Source organism: Myotis brandtii, unplaced genomic scaffold (genome assembly GCF_000412655.1).
Source record: "Myotis brandtii unplaced genomic scaffold, ASM41265v1 scaffold421, whole genome shotgun sequence".
Lineage (NCBI taxonomy): Eukaryota > Metazoa > Chordata > Mammalia > Chiroptera > Vespertilionidae > Myotis > Myotis brandtii.
The window spans coordinates 1,175,348-1,187,241 of NW_005366140.1; positions in this window are offsets into that span (position 1 = coordinate 1,175,348).

Consider the following 11,894-nt stretch of genomic DNA (forward strand, 5'->3'; position numbering starts at 1 on the left):
CTGCTGTGGCTTAGTAATCAAATAACAAAATTATCAACTTAAAAATTAGCCTGCTATATTTGATCAAACATTTAATTAACTCACCCCTAATACCTTAGCAGGGCCAGACCAAATGATCTTGCAGGTCTTATATGGCCCTCAGTCTGGATGTTCCTCACCCATGGACTAAAGGCTGCCTCTGTGTCTACCTACTACTGGACTAAACAGCAAATAGTTCAGCTGGGTAATTATGAAATATGATGCAATCACCTTCAGATGCCATTCTAAAGCTGAAGAAACTCTAACAGACAACTATGGCTAGAACCATATTTTTCTTGAAGTTTTTCCTCTATCCTAAGAATAAGATAGTCAATTAATACAGATACCAGTTAATATAATATTTTAAAAACACTTGTTAGCTCGGCTGCTGTGGCTTAGTAATCAAATATCGACCTAAGAACCAGGATGTCATGGTTCAATTCCTGGTTGGGGCACATGCCCAGGTTGTTATGGGCTCAGCTCCCAGTGGGGGCATATGAGAAGCAGCCAATCAATGATTCTCTCTCATTACTGATGTTTCTATCTCTCTCCCCCTCTTCCTCCCTCTCTGAAATCAACAAAAAATATATATTTTTTCAAAACTTGCTATTGCCTGGCTGGTGTGGCTCAGTGGTTGAGCGTCAACCTATGAGTCAGGATGTCACAATTCAATTCCTGATCAGGGCATATGCCCAGGTTTCGGGCTCCATCCCCAATGTGGAGCATGCAGGAGGCAGCCAATCAATGATTCTCTCTCATCATTGATGTTTCTATCTCTCTTCCCTCTCCCTTCCGCTCTGAAATCAATAAAAATTTAAAAAACAAACAAAACAAAAAAACGTAGTTAAACAAAATTTTCTTCCAAATTCACTTTAAATTTCATATCCTTCATAGGCCAGATCCTTGCTAATAATAGCTAAGCCTCCTTCTTCCACCCTAGCCACTACAAAAATACTCTAATTATCTTTCTAATGTACTTATTAGATAAACGTCTAAACACCATCTGAGCCTATTCTTGCACAACAGAGTGACTAAAGAAAAGAAATTTGGGCCAAAATCCAAGTTCCTGTCCTCTTTTATAACAGAAATTGGTCAAAGGCTTCACATTGTGTGAAACTGACTGAAAAGGAGTAACATCACCTACTGAATGTTTAAGGTACTGTACTTTTTTGTTTCTAATAAGGAAATTTCTTTAAAATTTCTGAGGGACAAAATTTAAGATGTCTTATATGATAAACACTAATAGACAAGAACTGTCTAAGAGACTACTCATCCCAATTTTAGCAGGATGAGGAGCCTACTGGCACCAGCTCCAGAAGTTCACAGGCTGGTGGCACATAAGGACACAGAATGATTTCAATGCAGAAAAGACATTCATAGGAAAAGATTGAGGAAAAGGTTGTTCCTCTGCCTCAGGAAGGGTCCAGCAAATCTTTGTGGATATGACATTTGAGCCAGCTTTAACAGATGAGCATCCAAGGCATCCAGAACGACAGAAGCAAAGGCAAAGGCCAGAGCTGGCTACACCTGAAGTGGAGGGGCTTTGGGGCAGAAAGAGCTGAAAAGAGATAGACTCATTATATTTTAAACTTTCTAGATGCCATTCTCTCTTAAAACAGAATGAACTCTTTACTACTTGCTTAAATTCACACGCTAAGCAGACCCACTTGTTTTCTGAGAAGCTCTCTAAAGAATAAAGTGTATACATTCAAAAGTGTACTGAGTTGTTTTTTTAAGTACCCTTATGAACAAGAGCACTAACCACTTTCCATACTTTGCATATTTAGTACTCTAAAGTCTGAAACTGTTTTCACTGAGTTTCAGGACAAGATAACCACAATCTCTAAGAAAGAATTGTTTTTAAGTTTCTTATTTCACCCCAAATTCATGCTTACATGGTGATATTACAAAGCAATTGGTTGGAAAGAAAAGGAAAAGATTCATGTTTGTGTGAATTTGATTTTCTCAGTACTTTGATGCTTCATGAAAAATACAATACTCTTGACAGATTACAGCTACTATAAAAAATGTTTTTATTTATTTATTTTTAAATATAATATTTATTGATTTCAGAGGGAATGGGAGAGGGAGAGACAGAAACATCAATGATAAAGAATTATCAATCGGCTGCCTCCTGCACACCCGCTACTGGGGATCAAGCCCACAACCCGGGCATGTGCCCTGACCAAGAATCCAACCTGGTTCATAGACTGATGCTCAACCACTGAGCCACACTGGCCAGGCAACAAATGTCATTTTTTAACTCACAACATTCTTACACTAGATGAGGAGTTTATGGGAAACAGATCAATACCATTTGCCTCATTCCTGTCATGTATGCTGAAAAGTTCTCTGAAAGACAGCTTTCTAGATATGGGCCACTTTGTCAACATGTGTGTGCTTTGTTCTGAGTGTCATTTCTAACCACAATTCTGAACCACTTTGTGTCTGTGCAATGTGGGGTTCAGGCTCCTTCTGCAGTTAGTCTCTGTGTGGCCCTGATGTCCCACTATTACAGAGTTCTGAGCACAAATGGTTTCCTAAAGAGTTAAATACAAACAGCTCAGAAGTATCGTCATGAACATAAGTGTATCTCCCACTCTGTCTTCATCTGCATGTGTCACCAGTTGGCAAGGAATATCTCTTTTTGTCTATACATAACTTACCAAAAAATGCCTAAGTCTTTGAGGTTACTAAGTAAATCATGTTTTCTATGAATTCAAGAATTAAAAGGGAAAAACAATCAAAAAACTACCAGAAAAAGAAAGGCTATATGACAGTTTTAAGTCTAGAGATCAACCTATTCAAACCTGCTGGAGAAAGAAAGAGTGTTAGTCACATCATCAGTCTGCTCATAAACATCTTTGATTTAGACATGAAGAAAAACATGTTTCAAAAACTTGATATCCACATCACGCCCCCCACTCCCTAGTTGTTAAATGGCAGATCTTCCAACTTAACATAAGAAGGAGGGAAAACATTCCTCCCAAAGGTTTTCCTAATAGGATGGGTACTCTCCCTCCTTCCCTGGTGCCCAGCATTTCACAATAGAAAAATACAGGTGGTGGGTCTACTTAGTTTTCTCCTTCACAGCTTGATAACAAACACCAGGCCCTCTTTGCATGCTGACCTAGTCAGGCCTACATTTTACCAACTCATGGTTTGGGAAGAGTAAGATCTATTTCAAATTCAGGGCAAAAATCAACCTTTAATAGGGATACTCTGAGAAGTAAAATATAAAGCTTGAAGCTCTATAAATATACATATAAGCCAAAACCTTGAAATGCCATGTAAGTTAAAAAAAATAAAATAAAACTTGTGCTATGTTAAGAATTTTAGACCATCTTAAATGATGAAAATTCTCAAAGGAAAAAAATTCAGAAGCAGCCCCCAATTCTGTTCTCTTGAAGCTCCTTAAGAGATTAAACTCTAGGTAGACTGCATACCATTACAAAGAAGTCTAGATGATCTGATTTCATTAAGCCATCATTGGTTTCTGATTTAAAAATGCCTATTGAGAGCTCAATTTAGATATGATTTTAATTTGAGTTTCATCTTAAATCCTACTATGGCACATTTTATAAGACTTCTACATTTTTTCAAAATATATTTTTATTGATTTCAGAGAGGAAGGGAGAGGGGAGAGAGAGAAACATCAACGATGAGAGAGAATCATCCATTGGTTGCCTCTTGCCAACCAAGGCATGTGCCCTGACTGGGGAATTGAACCATGACCTCCTGTTTCCGATGCTCAACCACTGAGCCACGCCAGCCAGACAAGACTTCCTACCTTTGAAGGTAACATTGGGCTTTATTTACTAAAGGTACCCAGTTCAGCCCGGCCAGTGTGGCTCAGTTGGTTGAGCATTGTCCTATGCACCAGGTCACCAGTTCAATTCCCCAGTTAGGGAACATGCCCTAGTTACTGGCTCGATCCCCAGTAAGGGGCATGCAGGGGAGCAGCCGATAGATGATGTTTCTCTCTCAACAATGTTTCTATTTCTCTCTCTCTCTCTCTCTCTCTCTCTCTCTCCCTTCCTCTCTCTAAAATCAATAAATATATTTAAAGGTACCCAGATCAAACTCTGACTTTTAGAGGAGCATAACTTCCACAGGTCAAGGGAACGCACCAGGCTATTTTTCACTTCCAGGCACTTGCCTGTACCCACGCTATTCCTCTCCTTAGGATGTCTAGTCACCTACTTACTAACAAGTAGCTCTCTCCATCACCCCTTCCTTTGCTGACCCTCTAAATAGCCCCCTCCTTCCCTGATACAACTGCACTTCACTAAACTTGCTAGTCAATGTGCCTGTGTTTTCCTAGCACCCTATGAGCTCCTATGTCCAGCCAGGTGTCTGACCCTTAGCAAGTTAAATGAATATTTCCATCACCCGCAAAGGTGAGGCTTTTGCTAGCACATACGGCAGCCACATGGAATATAGGTTTGAGTCGTTTGCCTAGTTACCTTGTTATGCTTCAGGAGGCACTGCAAGTCCTTATGGCAAGAACTGTACACCCAGTGTAAGACTACAATAAACTGAGGGAACTCAATAAAAAAAATCAGCCAACCCAGGAACTTGTAGTTCACAGGCCTTGGTCATACACAGCAGCCTGAATGTGAACTGGTTTGATCTTAAGCAGTATTAACTGCCATAGATAGCTGTCCAAACTTGGGTGCCAACCTGGAGAGAAAGTCAGCCTTGATACGATTCTGTAACAACCCATTTATAAGGCGTCTACAATAATCTGATTGCTGATTTCATGCTTACCATCCATGCCCCACAAATAAGGAGACTGAGGCTCAAAGAGTTTAGGCCACTTGCAGTTAGGTCACTTTCCTGGGGTAACAGAGCCAGCAAGTGGTGAAATCTGGATACAGACCGAAGGCTTTCTAACTCTAAAGCTTCTACTGTACACAGGGCCTCCTGTGGTACTTTTACAAAGCAGTGAAGGCAAATAACAGTAAACCATTCTTCGAGAGCACACTCTTGCAGAAGTACCTATCTACTGTCTGCTTCCTTAAGTTCTATACGCATCTCCAGAGCATCCCTCTACAAGCAAGCTTCTGCAGGGAACGCTGTGATAATGCAACAGGAAATCATCCTGTTGGCCACCCTGCCAGAGTTCTGAGTTTGTGAGTACATTAGCTGAGCCCTAGAACTGCCAAGTGCTCCCAACTCTGATAAATCAGCTTTCCAAGGAAAAAGTGGTATTTTCTATGCTCAAATTGGGGCCCAAGAACTCAGACTGGAGGGCTAGGGAACAGGAAGTGAGGAGGGAGCAAGCATCCACTTTCCAAGGACAGCAGAACCCAGAGGTGGGAGCCTAGTCACATGCACAGTTGCATTACTTGTTCACGCCCACTTCCGGCCTGGGCCTTCCTCTTCACCTCCAGAATCAGTACTTGGTGGAAGGTAAGAAGAAGAAAACAGACTAACCAAAAACACTCCTTATAATACCCTGCTCCTCTCCCGGGGAACCTGCACCCCAAATGAGTATCCACCCTCCTCCTGGCTCCCTCACTTACCTAAGAAAAGCACCTGTCACATTACTGACCTATGTGAACTAACATCAAATCTGGTCACAACATGGGAAAGTCAAAACAGCACTTCCCCAAACCCAGTGTAAGAGGGAACCCTAGGACAGAAGGAACTCCATGCACCATGAACCTACCAATACATAACAAAGCAATCTATTTGAAATCTCACTTTTCCTATGCCATAAATAACAGCCAAGCACTTCCCTTGTCTGAATTTTTTTTAAGCTTTCAAACAAGGCAGGAAGGGCTTTTAGAGCTGTTTATCTCTGCATAATATGCACTGCCATGAAGAAATGCCACAGGATTCCAAAACACGCTGCCACCAACTTCAAGAAAAGCAAAGCTGAAAGTGCTCCTGACCAGGACCATCCCAGACTCTCTCTAGTTACTCCAAAATTACAGCCACAATCATCCTGGATCAACCAGTGCCAACAGCCAATAATCAACTGGGAAAATGCCATAATTTCTGCCTTGTTATAGAGGGAGGAAACAGAAGCAAGGAGCCCGGTGAGGAAATTCGAAGAGTAGTGAGGTTTCACTTCTAAACACCCAAGAAACTCCACCCCAAGCTTCCAACATCCACGGATATTCCCAAAGAAGCTCTATGATATTCTTTCATTCATTCATTTACTTGTCTGCTACTGGGATGTAAACTCCTTGAGAGCCTACTGCATCTGTCCTGCTCAGGTGTCCAGCATGGCTCATGGCAGGCACACAAACAAACATTGCTGAATTATTTGCTGGCATAAGAAATTACATGAGCCAAAATATTTAACACTTTCTTTTTTAAAAAATATTTCTTTATTGATTTCAGAGAGGAAAGGAGAGAGAGAGAGAGATAGGAACATCAATGATGAGAGAGAATCTTTGATTGGCTGCCTCCTGAATAGGTCCCACACTGGGGATTGAGCCCGCAACTGGGCATATGCCCTGACCGGGAATCAAACCCTCATGACCTCCTGGTTCATAGGTCGACACTCAACTACTGAACCACACCAGCCAGCCTTAACACTTTCTATATTTCAATCCAATTGAAGTTGCACTTAAAAAAAAGGAAAACCTACCTATGACCACATAGGAAAATCTGTGGTAAATATAGCCCTTACTTGAGAGTTCAGACGTCCCTTGTAGGTCAGTTTGAAGGGATAAATTCGTATTAAACAAAGGCAGCCAGGCTGCAGAGAGGATAGAGCCAAGCTTAATACCAAAAATAACACCATCCATTCATTTGGATGGAACGACTTGATACAGTAGTTATTTCCCAGTTCCAAGAGTTCAGCTTCTTTCTTATCATCAAGATCCCACGGGATTTAATGCCCCCTGTGCTGTCTCCAACAGGAAGGAAACCCTGACTTCCCTAGCTATTTCAGTTATATAAATCAACAGTTTATTGTCCAGAGTTAGAAGCTGGGCAATGTTGGGACACACATGCCTTTTAGAGCCGCCCACCAATGGGTAACCATATTACATTACATCTAATAAATGTACCTAGATCAATATCATTTCTAATTATCCAAGGTTTTTATTGCTGTAAGGATCTTTCAATTTTAAAAAAAAGTTTAAAAAACTTCCTGTTAGATAAAAGAGACTTGGTGGTGGCGCCACCATCCACCAGAGTGAAGTCTGTGGCACAAGAGGCACAGCATAATTTCAAAAGGGATAATGATCCCTTTTAAAGTTGTTTACCTTAGTTTGTATATGTTAATAATAATAAACTTTGCTCCTTTCAAATAGAATGTTATAACTGTCCTTTAATGAATTAAGAGAAATTTAAGATTGGTGGATATTTCTTGGACTCAATATAAAGTCACTTTGTGTGTGTGTGTGAGAAAGACACATGAAGGGAAGGAATGGGGATATTTCAAGAGAGGGAAACACCCCTTTTCCTCAAATTTGGGAGAAGCCCAATGGGGACCTAGCTCAGATTTTCACCCATTATTTCCCCCTGGGTTTTAACTCTCTGGGGTATGTGCCATCTGTACCCACACTAGGAAGTGAAAAAGGCTGGGCCCAACTCATGGCCATGATTTTAGGGCTTTCACTAATTGCTAAGAAAAAATCCTCTAAAAAAAACAGACAAAAAAAAAACTGTCCTGCCCACCCCAGCCCTCACCCCCACCCCCACAGCTCTCTCTATCCTGGGAGCTCAAGGTGAATTCTGATCTCCTCATGGGCACTAAGCCACACACTGGCCCTCTCAATGTACTATTATTGTGTCGTGTCAAATGCTTTTATACATCTCTTTCCCAGTCTTTTGTCCCCAAATCTGATCCATTACCCTAAAAAAACAGTTCTTATTTCAAGGTTCTAATGTTTAAAAGACCACTCATCGGGTAACTGCTGCACATCACTCATTCAAGCAGTCCCAAAATATGGATATGATCCTTTAGGTTTATGGTACTCCTACTATCTTTGTCCCACAATTCCTCAAGTTCATTATAATCTATCTTGCCTATGGCCCAATTACAGTAATACATCTTCCTACTTCCCCTTAACTCATAAATTACCCCTGCCCTAGCTGGTTTGGCTCAGTGGATAGAACATCAGCCCGTGGACTGAAGGGTCCCGGGTTTGATTCCAATCCTTGGTTGGGCTGCAGGCTCCTCCCAGGTCCAGGCCCTGGTCAGAGCAAGTGCAGGAGGCAATCAATCAATGTGTTTCTCTCACATCCATATTTCTCTCTGTCTTTCCCTCTCTCTTCCACTCTCTCTACAAATCAGTGGAAAAATATCCTTGGGTGAGGATTAAAAAAAAAAAAGATAAGTTACCCCATTTTACAGAGGGAGAAGACAAGGCCAAGGCAAATACAAACGTCTGCCACACAGCAAATCTGCCTCACATCTGCTATCTGAACACATAAAATTTCTACAAAACCCGGGGGGAGATGGGGGAAGGGGCAATGGGTTTTGCAAGGGACATACCAAGTTTCTTTCTCTTCGGGCATATTTAGCCTGGCAGAATGTCAAGTGCTTCCTGGCCTGGGAGTGTAGGACAAACCCTAATCTCCTGAGCACAACAACCAACCTTTACTGCGCACCAACCATGAGTGAGGCACTGTGCTGGCCATGCCCCACTCATTATCTCAGATTCATTCATTCATTCATTCATAGCATTCATATGTCTAGGAAGCACTTCCCATCTGTAAGCATCTTCACACACATTTACAGAGATGTGACCCCTTAAATATTTAGTAACATGCCAATTTTGTGCCATAACTTGTCCAAGGCCACACTACTAGGGAGGACAGACCCAGAATCTGATTCAGGTCCTTCTGACTTCAAAGCTCCCCCTTCCCTAACACCCTATCTTGCTGGTCCTATGGGTTTCATTTAAAATAATAAATGTGTCAGCACTTCTCTGCCCTGTCTCAGGACACCCTAAACCCTGAGCTTCCCACCATCTTTCCCCTGCCTTTCAGGGCAGTACCTACAGCTGACCAGGAAAAGGCAGTAAAAGAGCAACCAGCTCTGTAGCACCTTCTTGCCTGGACTTGACTACTCCAGGAGCAGAGGGCCCAGGAAACTCCAAACACTTCTCCACAGAAGAAAATAGCTCGAGTTGAAACTTGTGTCCACATGGTCCACCGACAGATTTAGAACTCAAATTATAGCCTCCGCAGGAGTCTTCACAAAGAACTCAAATTAAGCAAGACCCAGATGGAAACGAAGAGGAGAGGGACAGCCTTAAGTCAAACTGTAAAGTGAACTGCAGTTATAGCAAAGTCAGAGTGTAGAACTCGTTGAAATGCTAAACCAAACAGGAGTTCAGCCTATATTTCAAAACTCCACTTCAGGAACGGTCTCTCCACTTTTTTAGCCTGAAACTTGTGCATGGACACAAAGTGGTTGCAAGTTACTCAGGTTTCAAACTGAGTTCATTCCCGTCCTTTGGACCATCTCTCAATGCCAGCATTCATCTACTTGCGCTCCAGAGAGTGCTGAGTTTGGCAAAGCAGATAAAATTAGCTACTGGAGTGAACTTGGAATCTAGGGTGGGCCATTAAAAAAAGTACACATGAGATTTGTATAGCCACGTAAAAACTTCCTTTGGCCAACCTGAAGTCATCTAAAACTTAGAGAAATTAAGTCAAAACCCCTGTCCCTTGCCTCTATTCCACCCTTCCTGGATCTAAGGTGACCCATTTCCTGCTTCTTGCCTTGCCTTTCAAATCAGAGTGGCCCACAAACTGAGGAGCCTCTAGAGATCAAGGGGTAAGTCAGAGAGCCTAGGAAGAGAAAATGCAGCAGAAAGACATAAAGGAGCATTTTTTTTTCTCCCTGCTACTCCCTATGCAGAGGGAGGACTAAGGCATGGGACAGGAAGTGGATCAGTCCCACAACTTGACAGTGTGATAATGGACAAACAATGTTCCAGTCCTGTCCCTCCTGCCTCTATACTGGCCTGACACCATGGCTCAAAAACAGAGTAACCAAGGTGGTCATCTGGAAACATCGCCTGCTCCCCCCAAATTTAGCAGGTCCTAAGGGATAAGAAAACAGTGATGTGTGTTTTTATTTGTTTTGTTTTTTGCCTCTCTGTCTCCCAATTTCCCTTCCAGCCAAAATCTCTCTGACCTCTGGAACCTAAGGTAAAAGTTCAGAGAAGACCACCCAATCTGGCAAGAAAGAAGAGTGAAGGGAAGGCACATTTCTCCTTCCAGAATGGAGGGAAGTGGGTGCCACAAAGATAAATAAGGGGATCTTGAAGTTCCAAGAAGAAATGAGGAGACACTTTATCCCTTAAAGAATCAGGAGGGGGAAAAATAAATCTAAAATAAATAAACAAACAACTTTTTTAAAAAAGAGAATCATGAGGGAAACCTCAGGCAAGTGGGAGGGGAACCCTTCTGAATGCAATAGGACCCCCTCAGTGAAGTGAAAAAATTTACCATGTCTCTCATCAGAAAAGAGGAATCTTAAAAAAGTGGAGACACACTTCAGAGATGTGTGGAGCCCATAGGAATAAGACATATCATATTAGGGGGAGGGGAACCTCTGGAGAAGCCAGTGACCCCCTCCAAACATTATAAGCATAGATTAGTAGGGAACCCAAAAGAAATGGCAAATAATTTTTGAAAAGTTAGTTTTTTGTTTTTGTTTTTGTTTTTCAGAAAACTAAGCATCCAGTCAGATGTATGGGCATTTCAGAGTAATGGAGGACCTCTCAGGAAAATGGAGGCACTCATCAAAAAGCAGAGTATCCTGCCCTGGCCAGTGTGGTTCAGTTGGTTAGAGCAACGTCAGGATATACCAAGGTTGTGGGTTCAATCTCCTGTGAGGGCACATACAAGAAGCAACCAATGAATGCATAAATAAATGGAACAAAAAATCGATGTTCTTCTCTCTTTCTCTCTCTCTCCTTTCCTCTCTCTAAAATTAATACAATAAAAAAATAAGAAAAAAAAAGCAGGGTTCCCATCAAAAGTGGGGATAGCTCAGAAAAGTAGAAAACACCTTCAAGAAGGATTTTGACAGATGCAGGAACAACTCAGATTAGTTCAGGGATGTTTGATAGAAGAAGGAGGTCACCCAAACAAGTGGGGACAGAAAAAAGCAACTCAGGAAAGTAGAGGGAAAGGGGACCTACAAAAAGTGGGAGACAACATAGAAAAGTGGGACAACAGCCTAAGGGCCTGGCTCAGTGGCGGACCTATGAACCAGGAGGTCATGGGTTCAATTCCTGGTAAGGGCACATGCCCAGTTACTGACTCGATCACCAGTGTGGGACTTGTAGGAGGCAGCCGATCAATGATTCTCTCTCATCATTGATGTTTCTATCTCTCTCTCCCTCTCCCTTTCTCTGAAATCAATACAAATATATTAAAAGAAAAAAAAGAAAAGAAAAGTGGGACAACAGCTCAGAGAAGCTGAGATCTCCTCAGAAAATCAGTGTGCGGGGGGGGGGCGGGGAGGATCCATGGAAAAGCCAGGTGGTCTCAGAGAGGTGGGGATCCCCATAGAAGTGGAGGGATCCCTAGAAGCAGGAGTGTCTCCTGGGGGGAGCGGGATCCCTCAGGGAAGCAGAGGATCCCTAGGAAGACAGGTAGTCCCAGAGAGGTGGGGAGCTGCCCTCAGAGAGGCGAGGCCCCTCAGAAAAGTGGAGAGTCCATGAGAGAAGGGGGCTCCCCTCAGAAAAAGGAGTCTATGGGGTCCCTCACAGAGGTGAGGTCTCTCAGAGAAGGAGAATCCCTTGGAAAGGCGGGGGTACCCCACAGAAGTGGGGGATTCCTTCACAGAAGCGAGTCCCCGCAGACAAGAAGGTCCGCACACTGGAGGCGGTCCCCTCGCAGAAGCGGAAGCCCCAGAGAAGCCCGGGGCACCGGAAGCCGGGGACCCG